Genomic DNA, 18117 nt, shown 5'->3' with positions numbered 1-18117 from the left:
CTGTATTTTTCCCAAGGATGTATCTTCTAAATACCAACTTCAACTACTGGTATACTACAGATAAAGAAACTCACATATCCTGTTAAGGAACATTTGCTTAACAGTAAAAATTACAGAGGGGAAAAAATAAGAGAATAAGCCTCAGTGAAGAAAAGAAACTGAAGTATTACAGATTAGAGACTCCTGTGGGGGAAAAAAAGTTATAACAAGGAAAGAAATAGCACTTCCTCTGACAGTGATAGAGAAGATTTGAAAAGGGTAACAGAAAATCTACTCTCAGGATGACTTATTACCATAAGTAATAAATCTGTTCCATGAGATCATAGGCTATATGAGGATTTTTGCCTAAGAGTTGCTTGCAGCGATGCATCTCATTCAGCCCCTTAGCCTTGCTGATGCACCAAACTTGACCCTGTGTCTTGGAAATGTATTCACTATCAGTCAAGCTTGTTCACATTAATGTAGATCACTTTTGTTTATCATAGTGATATCCTTCATTTATATTTATTGCGTACTGCCTCTTTTAGTTGAGCTTTGACCTCAGATTGACCCAGATATGCACGTACTGTACACTGAGGTACTGTTACTTTTGTGGCTAGCATTGACTGAAGAGCAGACCAGAAAAGACACTTGGGGCCAGGTTACATGGGGAAAAAAAAAAAAAAGGAAAAAAAAAAAACGGAAAGAAAACAACGAACAGACATATCAAATTGCAGTTAAATCCAGCCACATTATTTACAACATCTCACACAATATTTTTACGCCTCAGGGCATTTATAGCAATTATTCAATATAAAGAGTATATTATTTTAACCCCTCATTATAACAGATTTGACAGGTTGTATTCTGGCTCAGTAATCATCACTGAAGCTATCCTGGGGCCTGTCTCAATGTTTAGAGGTGATGTGAGAAAGCTTCAGCCGGTAATCCCAATTTGTAAAACCAGCAGGTTGGATTTGGCTCCAATTACTTACCTAACACACCTTCAGTGAGGTATAAATAAATAAAACAGACATGCCTTAGTTTTCATGGTGCAGAGCTAGGTGAGAGCATGCTGGACAGGTGTTGGCTGATCCCTCCTGCTCGGGATATGATTCAAGCCCCTACCTGAAAGCACTGTGCTGGGAGGATTTGTCAGAGTAAGAAATCATCCATGATCTCTTTTTGGTAAGGTTTCATAGCATTCAGTCTGTGGGAAGCCTGTTTTCTGTTTCTTCCAAACTATGAATATAACAGGACAATTGCTAGCAACCAAGGTACAGAGGCATAAGGAGTTACCAGCTGGTAAAATATGCTATGCTACATAATTGTATGGATGCTCTTTGTCTGTTACAAGTGAGAAGTGAAATGTATTAGCTGAAATTATGAAGGCGGTTTGTATTAGAAATAAATATTTTGTTTCACTTAGTCTCATCCCAATGTTACTTACACAAAAGTAAGTAACATTGCAGTGATTTAAGCTATAGCTTTTTTGTCCCATGTTTAGGTGACATACCCACACACAGCCAGCCACTGCAGCTCAGTGACAAATGGCAACCTACTAAGCTGTGCAAACTCATTTGTTTATGGTAATCTGCCCATACCTGATATATGGTTTACCTTGTGTCAAAAAAAAACCAAACAAAAACAACACCAAACAAGCAAACAAACAAAACCAGAAACAAACAAACAAAAAAACAACCAACCAACCAAACAGAACAGGAAATGAGTAGGCTTTGAAACTAGGAGCATAGAAGCCTTTGGTAAATTTAAATGGTATTCCCATATCCTTACCCTGAATTGTGTATGGGTTAAGAAATACAAGCAATGTAGCGGAGGCTGGAGAACACAAACATGACATTGTTTATTCAAGCTCAATTCGCTTAGTGGACTATAATGCCCATCAACCATTTGCTACTATTGTTGTTGAGTTCTTTATCTTGGCCATAGTCGTAGGTTTACAGCTCTAGGATAGGAGAAGGCTATTAGTGGAACTAACATGGATTTTCTATTTGATTTTCCACTCCTTCATGCTTATAGCTTTTATATATTGGTTAGCAAAACACTTGAAGAAACTGGTGCTATGCTCTTTGGAAATATCTGAGTCTACTCAAGTTCAAGTTATTTCTACCTGTGCATAATGGCCAATGTGGTGTATGACTACATTTCCTGCAAGGGTTTTAGACTTCACGGACAGCCAAGATCTATAATAGAAGTAAAAGGAGAAGAAATCGAGACATTTAACTGTTGGAGTACATTTCTTAAGAGTAATCTTAGGGGTCAGTTTCTACATCACTCTGCATTGTATGCACTTAGTTACACCAGTGGAAATTGTAAAGGAGATGTCATTTGATTCCTGCTCATTACAGCAGCACTATACTTTACAATACCAGACACTGCTGTAAGGGGCTATTGAAGAATCATACCAGAGGATTTTTTTTTTTCCTTATAAAGGAGAAATGGTCTCCTGAAAGAAACAGTACAAGTGTCATTGCCTGGACTTTCTCTCTTTAAATCAGAACTGGGAAAGACTTGAAAATGTATAGTAGTCTGGTGACCTGGGAGTCTTCTCTGCAAGCTCTAATTTCTGTGATCAAGAAGAGGAGGGATGCATATGGTATTGAATTATGCTTGAGGCACAAGGATTCCTGGAACTGATCACTTCTCCCAGGAAAACGTTCATCTAAAAGGTTTTTCAATACTTCTTACTAACAAGTTTGACAAGTGAAATTCAGGATTTTCTCTGAAGTCTTGCTGATGTTGTTGATAATATTTATTATCACAAATGTCAAGTTACTGTCCCAATTGCTTTATTATTGCACTTCTCTTGTGTGACCTTCCACTAGATTACTAGTCTGTAGTTGTCTGTGATACTTCAGAGGGTTCAGCATGAACTTCCTGTGGTGAAAGGACAGTAAATGATTAGAAATTCTCTATCTCTGCAAACCATATGGTAGGCTGCACAAGGACCCTTAATACGACTCCATTCAGGAGTTGCTTTCCCCCTCATTTTCCTCTCTAATCTTTGACCTGAGCAGCTCAGACTGGATTCTTGGGATGCCTTTCTGATAGTTTTCAGGGAGTTTAGGTGCTTGCAACCTGAGGGACTCAAGTGTCAAAGGTTGTATGCTTACCTTTGGAGGCACTACGTATACTCAGATACTCCTTTCAGATCATGTGAGAAATAAGGCCTCTTTCATGGCCCACTCAATTCTGAACAATATTGCCAGTGTACAGGTTGACTACTTTTCAAGTTTTCTGATTATGTATTAAATCCTTTTAACAATTCTTTGAAATTTCTTAGCAGACAGCAGGGAAAGAAGAAGGAGAATGCCTCTTTGATAATCATGTCTTAAAACACTATTTAACATGGTGGTGAAAGATATGAGAATCTACTTCCCCTCTGCTTTTCTCCGAGATGACCATATACATCTATGCAAAGAAAGTGTTGAACCCATTGTCTACCTTGATAGCTTTTAAAATTAGGTTGTTTTGTGTGGGCTTCCATAATAGAACAAAGCAGGAGACTTGGAGAACAAGTGTATGTGTGATTTTGATAAACAGCATTAGTAATTGGGATTTTTTTTATAATTAGATTTGCTTTCCTCATATCCCAGCAATAACACAGCCTACTCTCCTGCTGCTATCACTGGCTATAGCAGATGATTTCAACAGTCTTTCATGGGGTCTTCTCAGATCTGACAAATATCTTAGAATCAGGAAAAGCACAAAAGACATCTATTATTTTATGGTGCTTCCTTTAATTCTAACTGTTATCAAAGCTTCAGTAACTGTGTCTATATCTTTTTGGGAAGCTCACACAATCAGCCACATTCTTTCAACTCACCTACTTTCAGTATGGGAATATCATGTTCTGATGATATTGTTAACCATTAATGTGCATGGTGTTGAAATATTAACCCATTTTGTCTCTCCAGGGCATTATAATCAACAAATTGAGAAGGACTTAAAATGTACATGTGGAGACTGATACAATACGTAGCACACCAACCGGTGACATAAAATAAGCTCTGAAGAGACCCATCCTTTTAATATATAATAAGCAACTGGAATGAGAATTAGAGATGGAGTGTTTAGTGAGTGAGCTTTCACAGTGAGACAGGAAGATGTAAAAAAAGACAGCCGTTGCTGCACTGGCAATTGTTTTATTCTGGAAGACACATAAGTTATAATGGAAATACCATAATGAATTTACCACACAGATGATCTAAACTGGAAAAGAACTCCCACCAAAACGCATTATGTTAATCTCCCTTTTCACATCTGACTTATGCTATTGCAAAAACACCCATCTTCTTGCCCTCAACTGTCTTGCCATTTGCTTCCTTAGTCTGGAAAATAAATTCTAGTTTGAAGGACAAACCTTCAGTGAGTTTCTGCATCTCCCCAGATCATTACATTGGCAGATATATAAAATAACTTTTCTGACAAGAAAACCAAAATACACAAAAACATTTTTCTAACAGCCAAAATATTCTGTTTGTATCTCCAATGTTGTCTGTCTGTAAGAGGAGAAGGATATCTGCCATTAACTTTCTCTGGAGAGGCTAAGCTATAAGCCAAAATCAGAATTCTTGAGGTGTTAGCTGCTTTATTTTGGTGTTTTGTTTTGTTTTGTTTTGTTTTAGAGGATGGTGGCTATTAATACTTAGTTTTAGCAATCAGTGTGTATCTCCAGGCAGTTTTTTGTCTGATTCCTTGCAAAGAGTGGATGAGGTGAGCATCCTAGGGATGATAAACTAGAGATAGAAAAGGTTTCTATCTTGCTTGCAAGCTTCCAACTTCCATCTCTGTGAGATACTGGGGTAGCCAGATAATGCTGAGAGGAAAAAAAAAAAAAGGAAAAAAAAAAAAAAAAAGGTAGTAAATCATAAGGAAGATCGCAGTTTGAACATTTTTGTCTTTCATTTATCTGACAATGTGTTAGATGTGTTCAGATACCATTATTTCTGGAATGTCTATGACACACAGCTCTGATAATTAAAAGAGATATCTTGCCCTTAACCTCTCATTTTCACAGTGAGCGTGTTAAAATGAAGCATTACCCAATTGTTAAGTCCAGATATTGATTATTTCAAGCTGTATATGGGCTAATATTGTTTTCCTTGTGGACAGACTAATGTTTTTGTCCTCAACAAAGGACAAACAGATGTACATTTCTTCTTCAGAGCTCAGAGATTAATTTTCAGAAGAAAACTGGACAAAATAACTTGTACTACTGCTAAGCAGTTTCTTTCTTCCTTTTCTTTCTTCTCTTACTGAAGGGACCTGTTATAACACAATGCTTCCATTCTTACCACACGAAAGGTAGAGAACAGCTGCTTCCATGGAGGAAGAAACACATGCTTTGTAGAATAAAGAAAGCTTGTGCACTTTTTATTAAAAACTGCGTTTTACAACTGAAACATAATCTGCAGATGGAACAGCTGATATGGCTATTTTGCTGGTTGTTAAAGAGTTTATCCTACATTAAATTGGCTCCCATGGGTTTAATTTTTCAGTGCTGTTACAACCACCAACCTTTCTTATCGAGAAGGTCAATAGGCACGATATGAAGTCTTGTAAATCATTGCCTTGCTATTTTTGTAATATATAATGTGACCCTATTCACACACCTTAAAAATTATAAACCAGAGCACATACTGTATATCAAACAAATAAATCAGCTGCTATAAATATAGTCTTCCTTTTGGTTCTGGACAGATTAATTCTACAGCATTTCATATGTTTTAAATTGTTTTTGGCTTCACAGGCAAGGTCTGCTTTTGTATTCAGAGAGCAAAGACCCTGGATTTAATCTATTTAAAAAGCTTAATAGAGCTGAAGTGACCCCAGAAGCATACTTTAAAATGATTCCACTAAAAGCTTTAATGACTATAAACATTAAATAAATTAAGTGATTATATTGAGGGAAAAAAAAAAAAAAAAGCTGGTCGGCTGTTAGAAACTTTTAAAGTGAGATTTTAAAAAAGAGAAGAAACAAAGAGAATTAAGCACGACTATGACCTGATAACCTATTTAGTGCTCCAGAGATGTTTTTCCCTCAGGTGTATTTATTACTCATGTTTCACATGCAAACTGAAAGTCTCGATACAGCATATAGGGAAACTGAGTCACTGAGGAATTTGTTTCATAATAGAAAACTACACTCTTTTAGAAAGAAATTTGTTTTCATCAGGAGACTGCTTCATCAGCTATGCAGCAAAGCAGAATATTTATACCTCGTGTTCTTGTGTGGTTTCCTCCATGCCTATTGCCATCTGCATTTACGTATGTCTCAGGCTCATGCCTACAATTCTCAAACATCTGCTTCCCAACAGTCAACAATGAGCAATAGATATCCATGGTCATGCTTAGTATTCCAACAATTTTCCTGGTCCCAAGGGATTCCGCCTCCACTGTCAGAAGAAAAGGCATTGATTAGAGATATTTGAAAGGGTACATATATAAGAAAGAGAAAAATCAGAATTAAGGCACTATAGTTTTTTAAAAGGTAGAGCTCCAAAAGCTCTGAAACATGTGAGATGTTATGTTTCTGCTGTGCCAGTTCTACCCTACAGAAAAGATTTCTCAAACTCCTCTTGGTCGTGGTCTAACAGACAAACAACTCCAGTCTTGGAAACAGGCAATTTGGCTGGAGGAAAAGAGGGGATGTACATGTGTGCATGTGTATGTGCAGTGACCACCTTGCAGGTGCCTTACACAATGCCAGCAAAATCCACCTTGTTGAGCTGAACCAGCAAGGATATTCCTATTGAATTTCAGCTGGGCAAATGTCCTATGAAAGCTTCATTGCTGCTCCAGTGATGAGATCATCCTATTACTGATTAAGCTGAAAAAGTTCAAGGTGAGAATTTTCCTGTTATATACTTGCATGTTTTTATATATTTTATCATGTCTTCATCAGCTTATTGTTATAATAATTCCTTTGTCTTTCCTTCCTCTACCCTTGTCACAGGATTTTTCCTTGTCAAAATAAACACTCATGATTCATGCTCACTACACTTTCCAAGACCTCTGAGAGACACTGTTCTGGCTGAAATTCCAGTGAGAATCTGGAGTAAAACAACACCGAGGTTGTTAGATCAGCAATGGTCCTGTAGGGTCCAAGCCACCCGGGAAGTGTTGTTTATTGGGGAACTAGCCCTTGCCCTAGCTCAGTGAAAGAAATGAGATTGTGTACAGCTTCCTGCATTGTACTTTTATCCTTGTACAAGGCCAGCCAAAATCTGACATGACATAAAATGCTTTCCCACGAGAAGCATTGGGTAGATCTATAGGTTCTGTCTAGGCAGGCAGCCAAGTTGTGATCTGTAAAATTCCCTCATACAGACTTCCATTATTTCTTCAGAGAAACCCTTTTTCTGGTAAGTTACAACTGACACTCTCTTAGAAAAAATAGGGATCAAATTGTGATGTAGTTATAATTATCTTCTGTTTTGGGGAAAAGAGACTACTTCTCTGTGGTTCACTTGATGTAAGGGCCAAAAAGTTTGAATTCAGTGATCGTATGATCTAGTCAGGTCTACTTACATTAATTATTCTAGTCATTTTAACTCATAAAAATAATCTGTACGCTCACATTTACTTTTTTTTTTTTTTTTTTTTTTTTTTCCAGGCAGCAAAATCCCTTTGATTTAAACATCTAAGACTTTTCTCCTTCCTTTTCCTCCACCTCTTCAGGGAGCTTCCCCAAAAGGGTTGTCAGATCAGCCCTTCAACTCCTTGCATTTTCTCTACAGTTCTTCCAAATATACCTGGATCCTGATCTGACTATGTCTTATATTTCATTTCAGAATATGTTCAGAGGGTGAGCTGTAACACAAAATGCTGGGAGTCCATGAGTTGCACTGAACAATATAGATCTGGAGAAGGTTTTTTTTGTTGTTACATTTTAAAATATACATTAAAAAGTATACAAAAATACAATATACAAACAAACAAACAAAAAAGCAGAAAGAAAGAGAAAAAAAAAGATAAAACTCAATTACTGAATGTACACAGCTGAAAAGCACCAAATAATTTTGTTTCTGAATCTCATCTGAAATGTTTCTGAAATGTAAATGCAGGTATTGTGATTTTAGCATAAAGTACATTTTTATTTATTTATTTTTTTTCCTGTGGCATTCTCATTAGCTATCAGCATACCATTTATTGTCTGGATCTAAAACAATAAGTTTTAGACAAGTAAAAATAAACACCTATATGTTTTTAATTTGACAATCCAATTAATCTTGGTTGCATTCATAGGAGTTTAGTGAAGGCATTTTTATAATAACACATGCTTGAAAGAAACAATGAGCAGTGCACAGTTTCAGCCTTCTCTCAGGCCAGTCTCCGTACAGTCTTGGGCCAAAGCCCTGAATCTTCTCTGATCGGGAACAGCCCACCAGGCAGGTGGCTATGACGAATGGAAAGGGATCATGAGGAAATAGTGACGCAGTATAATTAACATGATGGGAAATAGGTTTCCTATGGCCAAAACCACTGCATCTGCAAAAATAGAAGCAGTTTCATTGTCTTCTTTCTCTTTGTTTTCCATTTTTCCAAGCAACACCCCTAAAAAGAAACCTAATCCCATAACCCTGAGACCTTTCAAGTTTTTATTCCAAAACAAGGCTAGCCCAAAAAGTTTCAGATTGGTATAAAAATAGTACCTCAGGCAATGACATTACCCACCAGTTTTGAAGCTAAGATTAGTTGTGTGGGTCTGGAATGAAATGCATTTATATAGCTACAATAAGCTAAAATATATAAATTATTTAATGTATCAGAGTTTTGCCTGAGACATTCTGTGGAAATTTTGTCGGTGTTCTAACAATACAACATCTAACACATTATAGTAAGCCATGATATTTCAATTGTCACACAAAGATTAAAAGTATTAAATAAGTGAACAGTTAGTATAATAACAAAACCCTAGGTAAGCATTTTTGGTAGTATAAACAAGGAAAATCAAGAGTCGATCATATATTAATTAGCAGAACAAGAAGGATAATTGCCTTAATCAAATTTCCTTTAGAAGTATGTTCTATATAATGAAATATAAGTGTTCTGTATGATAGGAAAATATGTTGCCATTGTCTGTTCACATTTTTACTGATAATGAAATATCCACAATCCAGCAACAGTCATGTAAGTAGTTGTGCTTTTGACTATCTCAACTTCAAGATTTTTAGATGTCAGCAATATTTACATGGTATATTCATTTATTTTTCTGTGTTAAAGAATATGCAGTTGACTTTGAATGACACTAACAAGCCTGAAACCTTGTTCAAGCTTTCAAAATATTTCAAAATATTAAATACTTGGTTCTTACAGCTTTTTTAAAATAGAAATTCAGGAACATTGGGGTTTTCCATTGAAAGTAGATGTTCTAATATATACAGTGATGTTCCTAGATAATTATGTAATTTAAAATGTAGTTCAGAATCTGAACTAACCTGCCCTCTCTAATCCGTGATTCAAAGGATGTTGGATGTTAAAAGAATTTCGTTAGCTGAAGCAATGTCATATTGATTGAGCGTAATAGTCTTTTGGGAAATTTCTCAGATGTTTAATCAAAACAGGAGCTCCCAAGGGTGCAGGAAGTTCCTGTTCTGCCCTGCTGGCGGTGGAGGCCACAACGAGGTCTTTTTACACATCCAGGTGAAGATTCACAGTATGCATTTTATGCAGGCCTCAGAAATGATAGAGTGCTGAAAAAATCTTCATTGCTCATTCTTTGACTTCCACCCCAGGGATTCACAGGTATCAATGTACAAGCCCTGGCCCCATTTCCCTATTGTTTGCACCCTTGAAGACATATATGCCACACCGAGATAATGATTGCGAAGTTTTATCTCATTGTGCTTTCTCATCCCACAAGGAAATCACCTTCCCTGTGGACACCTCCCTTCATTTGCAGCTGGACAGGCAGGAGCAGGCAGGTGGTGGAGCTGAGGGCTCCTCTCTCCCTTCCTGCATCTCATGGGCAGAGCCAACTTTTTTGGTGGTTTGTGGCCCTGCCAGTCTTCCTCTACCAGCACCCTTTGCCTTATTGAACTCCATGCTGTGTAATGCACGGGCCAGGCAGTGCATGCTAAGGTGAGGTGCTTCAGCAGCAGAGCTTGCAGTAGTCTTCAGTCAGGAGAGTGAGGAGACGGGGAGAGCCCAACAGGCTGGTGGAACAGCTGTGCTGCGCACCACTGCAGAACGAGTGGGGTGTGTTAAGGGAGTCTTTCTCTCTCACCTCTGCGAGAATTAAGATCCATCACACTGAATATTACTCAGGACTTACACATGCACAGCTGGAATTGTGGTAGCCTTCTCAAAAGCAATTTTTGTTTTATTTATTTTTAGCTTCACAAAAGGTGCCCTATTGACTTATCTCAGTGCAGTTTAATAAAATGCACAGATCTGCCTCTTTTCAAATGTAAAAGACAGAGAGATGATTTGAAGGGAGATCTCCAGCAACTCTCCCTCCCCTTCTTGGAGAAAGGTGACATCCTGCACCACGCTGCAAAGGTGGCTGAAATCTGGTGGCCCCCAAACACATCGAAGCCTCTCTCTGCAGAAGGGCTCTGCTGCCAGTGAAATACAGGGACTGCTAGTGCCAGCATTTCTCCTGACCCCAGCTGCCATGAAAGATCATGGGGTGGAAGGTGGGATCCCAGGCAGCCAGGTCCCAAGCTGTATTTGTCTTTGTCACAAGTAGGGGCAGCATTTCCTATTGCATCCAAAAGCAAATAGGAAGCAAAAGTGTTTGGTGAAAAACTGACTTAATTTAAGCAGCTGGATGCTAGCCATTACCAGCAGGACAGTGCCATTACGATCGAGGTCACTGGAAGTCTAAGGTAGCCCCTGGGAAAATGCATACTGAGAGGAGCTTCGGGATAGAGACTGCTGTATCTGCCCTTTGGTTAGTGGTTAAAGAAGCAGGCTTCCTGCTCCTGACTCCTTCATCTGTATCCCCAGTAAATATAAAGAGTCTGATTTAAAGCAAGACGCTTGAATTTCGTTGCCTAAAAGGTGATTCAGATTTGATTTTCAGCGATGCTGAACAGCTGCAGCTTCCCTGGCCCTCGAAGGTAGTTGCCACTGAGGAGCTGCAGGACTACAGTCTTGAAGCCCAGCCACCTAGTTATTGCACCGGGCTTGGATTTTGATGCTTCATTTAGGGAACCAGAGTTAAATTAATATGACCTTTAACCTTGAACTCTGTGTTTCAGTTTCATCTTCCATGAAGTAGTAATAACACCTGTGGTGTTTCAGATATAACAAGGAAACAGCTCTGAAATGCACTTCATTGCATAACTGCACATTTTTATTGTGTTTGTATATTCAACAACAATATAACATACCATTACAGGACACTGTAAATTATACTGCTCTCTTTCCTTTTTCTTGGGTAAGCTATGCATTGATGATATATGCAGATGTATATTAAAATGCCCTTGAGAAACAAAATAACATGTGAAACTCATTTTTTATTTTCCAGTATACTTCATAACACTTTCTTCAGATTTCGTCCTTTGGATAGATTCCTAGTTTATCTTATGTGTGAGAAATGACCTTATAACCTATGTGTGACAGTTGTTTAGGTTTTATTAAGTGCCCTGCTCATTGGTAGCAGCGGGAAATTACTCACATATATTTGGGTGCTAATACAGAAAGCCAAGGAAAATTATTATTATTCTATATTTACCTACATGTTTTCCAATTGCCCCATGTTACTTGGAATTATCTTGCACCAGGGTAGGTTTGCTTTTAAATTAGAAAAGGAAAAAAGTGTGTTTTTTGTTGTTGTTGTTGTTTTTTCTTTCCTCTCTTTTTTTTTTTTTTTTTTTTTTCTCTGCATTTGGCTCTGGTTCTCTGTGCTTTGGAACAGGCAGCTCTCATTTCTGAAAACAGTTTGCTTGCCCTTTAATTGGCTCCTGTTTAAAGGAATATTTTTTTGTGGAAGCTGCTGCCTGTATGAAGAATGAGGAGGTAAATTGATTTCCACATAGAGTTCAAGGAAAGCTGTCAGAAGAGGAGGAAGCACAGAGCTGGCATTGGTCCTCTGAAGGATTCCTATGCTGGAAATCATAGAAAGAACTAAACCTAGATGAGTTTACAAATAATGTTAATTTTAAAGTTATTCTAAAGCATTTTTATTGCTATTATTATGTGAGAGGTTTAACATAACTTTTCCTATTTTCAGTCTCAAATGCCAGCAATAATGACACCGTCCATGAGAATGATATTCATTGTAGTGCCCTGGGGCTGTGCTCTCTCCTCACCTGCTTTATCTCTGACTCTCTTGTCTGGTTTTAATTCAGCATTAGGTGCAATGTGATTGTCCTTGCACAGGATACAAGCCATTGCACACACACTGGCTTTTCTGAAAGAAGTTGGGAGTCTGTGTCTGAAAAAGCACCTTTGTCCAAGGTAGTGTCCACAGCAATGAAAGTGCCAGCTGTTTCATAAGCACCACTGATGTAAGAATATTGGAAAGAGTAATGCTCTAAATCACAAATGGGGCTTTGGCTGAAGACAAAATGAAGTGAACGATTAGTATTCCTGGCATAATGGAGTACAACAACAAACAGTGCAATAGGTGCTCCATATTATTAAAAGGTATTGTGATAAGGTTTCTTTTGCATACACAAAGAGAGTATTATGCAGAGCACAGTATTCATCCAATTTATTTTTCATACCTTTTATTGACAAATAGCTAATGAGAATTACTCACATTTCCACTGTATCTTATCAAGCATTGCTAATAAAAAGCCTCTCCGTTCCACATGTAGGTTGCATCATTTCATAAAATTTTCAGTAGCCTATGACTTACTAAATAAAGTTGTCACTCAAGCCTTGTTTCCCACCCGACTGCAAAGAATCAAAATGGACACTGAATTAATGCTGAATATTGTCTGTGTTTGATGAGGTCTCTGCAAGATCTCTGTTCTGTCACCTTTAATGCACTCTGCTTGAGGGACTTACCTGATTTCTTATTCTTTCCAGTAAAGATGAGATACCACAAATCTGTCCCTGGCCTCATCTAATTTATGCCTTTGAAATCTTTTTTTCAGGAGTGAAGAGAAATTAAAAAAAAAAAAAAAAAAAAAAAAGAGAGAGAGAGAGATCCATCACTATGTTACTAGAATTCAAGTCAGAGTTGCTTGAAAAAAGCAGATAAAAAGCATTGTGCTTTATTTGTTCTGGGCTTGAAATAAATAGTATAATCGAAGTGTTATTTTACTCAGTATTATAATTGGGTGTCAGAGACTCAGAAAAAAATTAAAATTCAGCCTAAAGGTACTGGGATCTTTTCATGAGATCTACGAGTGCAGAAAGACATAGTAACTGCAATACAGTATTTACAACTTTGTAAATCCATATGTTGCATTTCCATTTTGCAATTGCTATAGAGCTGTATAATACAGTGAGACAGCAGTAACCCTGTACCCAGTTCCTTAAAATTTTCTTTTATAAATGATTCCTGCAATTTGCATGTGCTGAACCTCTCACACCTTTGCAAATGTTGCAAGTTTTCCCTAGTCTTTGGGTAGAAGTGCTCAGGTTTGTCCTCAGGGCTGTTCTGTCAGTATGTCACACTTTGATGTGCACAGGATGCAGACATGGAACAGGAGCTGGATCTCCCACCTCCAATGGGCTCTTCTTGAGCCAGAGAATATGATGTCTTGTAAGGGTGCCTTCTCTCTTAGATGTAGCAATCTGGCAACATCTCCTGAAGCAAGGGAAAAGCACATGGCTTGGGAGGTGGGAAAACTTGGGCAGCAGACAGATTTAAATCTTATCTCATGAGTCCTCTGTGTGTGTCCAAGAGCTGAGATACTGTATAGGGAATGGAGATCACCTCTTTCACCTGGGTTTTGTATGACAAAGGTGTAGGACATGTGACATGCAGGCACATGTGTAAGGAAAAGGCTCAGAAGAGCCCATAGGCATTTCCCTGATGTCCACTCTGAAGCACCCGCACCTCAGAGAAGGTCAGGGTTAACAGTCATCCACTCTTTTCCATGCCTATCAACTAAGTTTTCCAAGTCCCCATGCAGAGCTATAGATGTTATGAATGCTGGTAAGGCTCACCTGGATATGCCTGGTCATCTGCAGAGAGGTGGAATCCATCATCAAGGAGACCCAACAGCAGTGCATATGAACACACCCTGGAGGTTGCATTTAGCCTGTTGCCACTCCTAACTCCTTTTGTGCCTGTAGCCTTTTGTCTCCATTTTCTAACCCTTTCTGCACCACTGAACATTGAATACCATGTTTCATTTTTAGATTATTTAATCATATGCTATGTTTTTTATTGACCCCAAGTTACAACTTTCCTGAATAACATCTGCCCTGTCTGTTCGTGCAGGTGAATTTCTTGTCTCCTGTCTTGCTCCTATTTAAGGTCTCAAAGCCACCCAAAACAGAACAAGGAACCTTTAACATTCTTCAAGGACAAATCATATGCAGGAAGCCAGGATGCTCTGCTGTGTGTCGGTAAAAAGTGCTGTCACCAATGAGAGGGCTATAAACCATAGCACTATTTTTTAAGCTGTTGCACCCTGAAATGGCTATGCAGTATTAATGATATTTATTTATTTATTTGATGATTAGCAGTGCATAGATATTTAATAAATCCCCTTCCAGTTTACAGTGCCATGCTATCTTTTTAGCATCGTGCCTGCTACATACAAATGATTCCCATCTCCCCTGAATGCTCGTGATGAAGTACAAAGTCTGTCCTAGGCCACATCATTTTCAAGCATGCTAAAAGCATACTGAAAGAAGCACACAATTCATATTGCTGTGCATGACTGGGATGAGCTATAATTACAGTACTAGATCTGTCAGGCTTATGATTTACTTTATCAAAAATGTTATTTTATTTTAGGCTATTATTTGGAGATTTTGCTACAGGAATCATAAACATAGCTCTCAATTACAGCTGAATTCTAAATTGTAGGCAATCTCAGCTAATAATAAAAATATTTGATGACACAGGTCTTCTTGTTGGATAATACACACAAGGGGGTTCGTTAACCATCCCGAGTTTTGCCTCAAGCTGTGTAAATGCCTTGCGGAAGATATTAATTTCATGTGTTAATGTTTGTGTCATCAGATGTTCTTATTTACACATTGGGACCCTGTTAATTTGCACACTGCTTAGAAGCATAGTTTCTATGAGTTTATAGCTTTAAACATACAACTTCTTGCTACCATTGGTGAAGCCATCTTCATAAGCAATGTTTGGTCACATTTATTCAAAATTCAGAACTACTGCTTTTTTTACTTTACTTTTTTTTTTTTTTTTTTTTTTTTTTTTCCCATGAACTTTGTCTGTGTTTAACATAGCATTATATCGATCAGTCCTGCGGCACCTGTGGAGGAAGTGTGAGCCACCTGCTCACTGCAGGGAAATGTCCTTCCCAAAGAGCCTTGAGAGAACATGGCCAGGACAATGTAGGATGTCTTAGATGAGAGTGCTTAGGTGGAAGGGGTGGCTGAAGTAAGAGAGAAATAGTGCTCGGCAGTCGCTGTGGGAAGAGCTCACTTTGAGCAACAGTCCATTAAGATATAGGACTCAGAGGATGAAGAGCTGAATTTTCTGACCGGTGAGGGAGCTCTGCCTAGGCTACAGGTCTACATGTGTGTGTGTGAAAGGGTACCAGCAATGTGCATCGTCTGCATTTCTTCTAAGAAGAGCCTTTTGCTAAAGCCAAAGCTTTAGACTACATGGATCTATTGGTCTGGGTCCTAACAGAACAATCTGGATAAACTGTACTAAACCATTTGGTAGCCCACCTAACTCCTTAACAAAATATGTCAGGGCCAAGCCTGTTGTTCTCCTGATCCATATTGGGTTACTGTCTTAAACTGGTCAAGTGGTGCTTATTGATTGCTTCTAACACAACTACCTGTATAAGAAACTGAGACTGATAGCAAGGTTCTTTATTCTGGTTTGTACTTCTTTCTGTCACAACACCCGGAAGCTCCAAACATGGTCTGGAGATAAGTGGTCCCAGCAAACAGACAATATCCACATGTGATCTGATTTTCACACAGTTTCTGAGGTAGAGCTTGATCTGTGTTTGATGTGGTTCTCACAAAAGAGAGAATTAGTATGCAGCAAAGCACAGGCACACAGAGAGCTGGACACTGTTCAGATTTAATGTTTCTCTGTTTCTAATTTCTTAATCCAGTACAGATGCACCTGTTTCTTTTCAGCAAAGTCCTATTCCCTCCCCAGTTTTCCACTTGTGCTGCCAGAGGCACAAAGTGAATATCTGGCTTGCCAAAGTGTACACAGTGCACAATGGCAGGATAAGGATTAGGACCTAAAGCAGTCATAACCTTGTTTAAACACAGATGTATCCATGCACTCTGTAGCTGTGAAGCTATAAAAGCATTGCATTTTATGTCACCATTAATGTTTAGACTGAAGAGTGGATAAGATGTTTTGTTACTGAGGCAGAGAACAAGAAATCACAGGACACATTCTTCATGGTTCTGCCATAGGTTCCCTGTGTAAGCTCAGAAAAGTTGCATGGATGAGGGTTTTCAACCCTGGCCTCATGAAGATCTCTCCAAACCACTACCAGTTCTGCTTGACACCTACTCGAACCTACACTGAGTCTTAAGCATCCTACACATACAGTCCAGCACTCCCCAGCCTTACTGATTTTGTACAGATAGGCTAGCACATCCCCCTGACACCCATCACCCATACACATCCTACTGCTGAGAGCTGCTTGGAAAGAGAATTAAAAGACACTTCTTCTGGCAAGGAACAGTACAACAGCTGACTGCCAAAGCATTTTTTTTTCCCCTCTTTGTGCAGTTACTAATCATCAGCTCAGGGACTTCTCTTTTACATCTATCCACTGTGAGCTTACTGGAAACCAACAAGCCAAAATGAACTCTTTTGAGATTATCTTTTAAGGACCCTCCCTCCCCGCAGTGTGACTGAAATTCAGCTGAAGTTGCCAGCTTCCCTAGTTTCAAGTATGAATAACAAGATTTGGCATGGCTTTATATTATTTTGCTTCTTCCCTCTGCTTGTTCACTGCTGCTACTCTTCTCATTCGTCTTAACTAACTTAGGTTTAGACTGTGTTTTATATACAGTCTAATATATATATATATGTCTTTTATATTTATATAAAAGTCTTTTGACTTTTGCGAGTGTTGTTTCTCTTCTCCCTTTCTCTCTGCCCCTCCCCAGTCACCTCTATGTTTTGAATTTAACCAAAATGAAAGATTTTTTTTTTTCCATATACCATATTAAGTGAGATTTTATTTAATGCTAAGATTGCTTACACTACATTAAGTGAAGTAGATATAAAGACAGAAAGACGGGATTCTAGTCTTTGATCATTGAAAATGTGTTGACTGCTAAACTCATGCTTGTGGAGAAACTATGGTGTGCTTCCTTCCCTCCTTGCCTCAGCAAATCTATGCATTTCCTTCCCTACAAATTATTTTTCATTGATGTCTGTATATATGTGTTGTGCTTTTTCAAAGACCGTAAAAAAGATTTCCATCATTAATCTGCAGAGCATTTACCAGTGTTGGCTGTTCGTTCTCTCTTTTGGAAGTTTATGCAATAAAAGTTACACAGTCAGAAAACACTTTTCTGCTTTTAAGTGTCGTATGGCTTTTGTGAGGAGACGTTCAATATCTGTCTGGGGAAGGACTGCATCCCCAGATGCTGTGTTTGAAGATGAGGGAACATGTGAGGAAAGTAAATCAGAGACACTAAATCTTCCAAGGGATTTCATTCAGTTAATGTCCTTCCAATAGCAGCAAGAAAAACTCCTGTGACCCAGCTAGGGCTCTGAGAAGCAAAGGCAACCCTGTGGCCACCTTTCCTGGGAGGAAAACCAGCTGCTGAGCTCCCAGCCACCACCATCAGTGTAACTTTTTCCACTTTCTCAAGGTCAGTGAGCAGCATCCTCCTTCTGCCCCAAAGAAACCTGCTTGAGGGCATCTCACCCAATGTCAGCAGTGTGCAAAGCAAGATGACAGTGCAGAACACATGCTTTATGCTTTGCTATTTGTCAGATACTGCTTGTGCTAATGAAATTGCAATTCATTCTGAGTAGGGATAGGATCAGCAAGCAAACTTACTGTGGAA

This window comes from Aythya fuligula, chromosome 1 (assembly GCF_009819795.1).
Source record: "Aythya fuligula isolate bAytFul2 chromosome 1, bAytFul2.pri, whole genome shotgun sequence".
In the NCBI taxonomy this organism is placed as follows: Eukaryota; Metazoa; Chordata; class Aves; order Anseriformes; family Anatidae; genus Aythya; species Aythya fuligula.
This window is presented reverse-complemented; position numbering follows the sequence as displayed.